This window comes from Tachypleus tridentatus, chromosome 13 (assembly GCF_004210375.1).
Source record: "Tachypleus tridentatus isolate NWPU-2018 chromosome 13, ASM421037v1, whole genome shotgun sequence".
Lineage (NCBI taxonomy): Eukaryota > Metazoa > Arthropoda > Merostomata > Xiphosura > Limulidae > Tachypleus > Tachypleus tridentatus.
In genome coordinates this window covers 175,485,112-175,488,933 of record NC_134837.1, presented here as the reverse complement: position 1 = coordinate 175,488,933, position 3,822 = coordinate 175,485,112, and the positions used below count along the sequence as shown (strand labels likewise).

At 30.7% G+C, this 3,822-nt stretch overlaps 1 long non-coding RNA gene across 1 annotated transcript; it reads right to left on the bottom strand.

Annotated features, from left to right (window-relative positions):
- Positions 1-351: 351 nt before the first annotated feature.
- Positions 352-3,300, bottom strand: LOC143238118 (uncharacterized). The gene is made up of 3 exons (XR_013020419.1): positions 3,194-3,300; positions 1,968-2,129; positions 352-569 (listed from the first exon to the last, which is right to left on the bottom strand). It is a non-coding gene; the product is annotated as an uncharacterized LOC143238118 (long non-coding RNA).
- Between the last annotated feature and the right edge of the window lie 522 nt (positions 3,301-3,822).

Genomic DNA, 3,822 nt, shown 5'->3' with positions numbered 1-3,822 from the left:
AGTTTTACACAAAATAATTTAGTGTTATAATTACATTAAACACATTTTTGCACCTGAAGACAATTACAAAATGTAACACCTTCAAGGAACAATAATTAATAATTCAGTAAACGTTTTTTTTTTTTTAAGGAAAGCGTAGAATTTTTATATGTCTTCCCTATATTGATAGTAAATGAGGTATAAATATATATATATATATATACAGGCTAAATATTAATGGCTTAACCTAAACTCATAAATTAAGCCATTGCATTTGCTTCTGCTAAAGACCAGAAGGTGTCAATTATTTGTAGTTATTAAAGTATGCTCGTTGTTATATCAAAATATTTAACTTACCAGTCTGTAACTTTCTGTTTTATTGAGCCACCTCTAAAATAAATTTATTTTCACTACTTCGTTTTACAAAAAATAGATGGCAGGCAGTACTGACTGAGAGAAATATTTGCTGTAAATTAACGTAATTAAACTTGTCCTCCGCTAATACAGCGGTATGTCTACGGATTTACAGCGCTATAATCAGCGGTTCGATTCCTCTCGTTGGGCTCAGCAGATAGCCCGATGTAGCTTTGCTATAAGAAAAACACAAACACACGTAATTCAACTTACAACACAAATAATTTCATTCTGTAAAAGTTGTGCTCATGTAATTGGAGACAGAAAGAAGGAGAATAAATTAAAGTAACTCAGTGAAACACTACATAATGTTATTTTATAGTTACTGCTAAATTAAAGTAACTCAGTAAAACACTACATAAGGTTATTTTGTAGTTACTGCTAAATTAGAGTAACTCAGTAAAACACCACATAATGTTATGCTATAGTTACTGCTAAATTAAAGTAATTCAGTAAAACACTACATAATGTTATTTTATAGTTACTGCTAAATTAGAGTAACTCAGTAAAACACTACATAATGTTATGCTATAGTTACTGCTAAATTAAAGTAACTCCGTAAAACACTACATAATGTTATTTTATAGTTACTGCTAAATTAAAGTAACTCAGTAAAACACCACATAATGTTATTTTATAGTTACTGCTACATCTTTATAATACAATTCGCACAAAATTTTGTGAAGTGTATGGGTTATGGTTTCAGCAATAAGCGAAATATGTAATTTTTCAAAGAAAACTTTAACGAAAGTCTGGTGAAGATTTATACAACTAATGTCTGTGAAACTCACTGGATGAAATTTGTCTATACACCTCCCCCCCAAAAGAGAAAAATCGATTCTAGTTTTCTACTAATTGTTGTTCTGTATTTCAAATTTATTAAAAGAGTTGTTTGTTTTTGAATTTCACGCAAAGCTACACGAGACTATCTGCGCTAGCCGTCCCTAATTTAGCAGTGTAAGACTAGAGGGAAGGCAGCTAGTCATCATCACCCACCGCCAACTCTTGGGCTACTCTTTTACCAACGAATAGTGGGATTGATCGTAACATTATAACGCCACCACGACTGAAAGGGCAAGCATGTTTGGTGCGACAGGGATTCGAATTATTAAAAGGGAATCGAGAAATCAATATCAAAATGGCATATTTTTAAACTGTATTTTAAAGATAGCACAACTATGAGGTCGGCACTTTATCACAATCGAGCCATCTTTAATGAAGTAATACGTTACTGTTGCTGTTGAAAAGCAGTGGGCCCGCCCCTGTCTGGCCTGGACAACAATGGTAGTGAGAAAACACTGAAATATATCAAAATTGACAAAACTTACAATAATTGTTTTGTTAAGACTAATAATGTAGGTAAATTAATACATAGAATTAAAGTATATGTTAAAATACTTTTATTTTCGAACCTTTGGTTTTCGTACAGAAGACGAAAGCTCACAAATAGAAAAAAAAACATACAGAAAAAAGTTCGAGTATAATCCTACAAAAAACTTACAATAACCAAAATTGCAAAAAAAAAAAAGAGAGACAGTTATAAAATGAAAGCTTAGGGTGGTTCCCCATCTCACCTCGGTATCTCAGCGGTGAGCATAAGGACTTATAAAGCTGAAAAGCGGGGTTTGATACTTGCAATGGGCAGAGCATGGATGCCTGTGGTTTAGTTTTGGATTTAACAACAAACAATCAGTCAGAGAGAGATATAAGACCCCAATACTGGAACACCCTAGAATCTAGACATATACCAGATATTTCCATGCATGGAATAAAACAGTACTCCTAGACATTTCTCAACTATTAATTAACAATAAATAAACATCTCCTGGACATATTCCTGCTGTTATCGTAGAATAAATATGTACGCATAAACAAGTTCTATCTTTTACCATGCAGTAAATAAATATTTCTTGACATATTCTAGCTATTATCGTTGAATAAACAAATATCAATTCGACATAGTCCACATATTAATCGGATGTTTTCAGTGAACACCATTACAAGTTTCAGTTTTCTTGTATGTTGATTTATGAGATTACCTACTTCTGATTGGTCTTATTTTTTGCATTCATATATAATTTAAGTTGTAATTTACGTTTTAGTTTGAACTTTATCAAAAGTTATTTGTATAACAAAAAACAAGTGAAAAGAAATCATTTGATTCTTACAGCAAGAGTTAATATTTATACATGATTTTGCATATTTATTTGTGGCTATGGATAAGAATTCTTGTTTGATATAAACCTAGCTTTAGCTTTTGAAATATATTTACTCATGTTATAAAACATTAATCATAGTTTTAAATTCAGCTTTCCTTATTACATTTTATAAAACATTAATCATAATTTTAAACTTAGCTTACCTTACTACATCTTATAAAACATTAATCATAGTTTTAAATTCAGCTTTCCTTATTACATTTTATAAAAATTAATCATTGTTTTAAATTTAGCTTTCCTTATTACATCTTATAAAAATTAATCATTGTTTTAAATTTAGCTTTCCTTATTACACGGTATAAAACATTAATCATAGTTTTAACTTCAGTTTTATTTACAACATCTTGTAAGTTTTATTCATAGTTTTATTAATATGTAACTTAGTTTCGTATCTCAATTTAACAGGAAAATCCGAGTCCACGAACACCTGATTTTAGAGTTTTAAGTCCGTCAACTTGTCGCTGACCCACCAGTGGACTCATAGTAAATGGATAACCAACAGTTCTATTTTATTTCTACTATTTGTAGGAATACAATAAAAGGTAGTAACGCAATATTTCACACAATGTTGTTGCACTTACTATATTTCCCCATGATGAACAGAGTGTAGATATCCTACTTTGTAGCTTTTCACTAAATTAACTACTACTTGCTTTGTGCTACTACTGACTAATGAATGACATTAAATCATTGAAATGTTCATATCAATGTCAAAAATCTTATTTGAAAATCGATCTTAAAAACAAAATCATAACCAGATAAACGAAACACGTGACTTGGTACATACACTAATGAGGAATTACAGACGCAACATCTCTGTAGGTTTCTGTTGAATTATTGCAAACAAGGCTGAAACAGGAGCCACGTTGTGCCGCAAGGTTGGAACTTGTTTAAATACCAGACAATGAGCTATTTGTTTGAACGGACAAGACGGAGAAAAAAGTTATTGTGGGTGGTTACTTTAATGTTTCTTTTACTGAATTTGTTTTGAAAAGTTAAATCAATCAACCATTGATCGTAAATGTACCTTCGTTTAGGCTTTAGTTTTTGGAAAAAGCTTTCATTAATAAATTTGCAAATAACGAATTACATTAAATGACTTACGAAAGAAAAGGCGAAACAAAGTTCTTAGGGCGACCAAGTAAGTAATGTGAACTAATGTGTTATAAAGATAAATATAATTCATGGTGACAAAGAACCAAATTGAAAT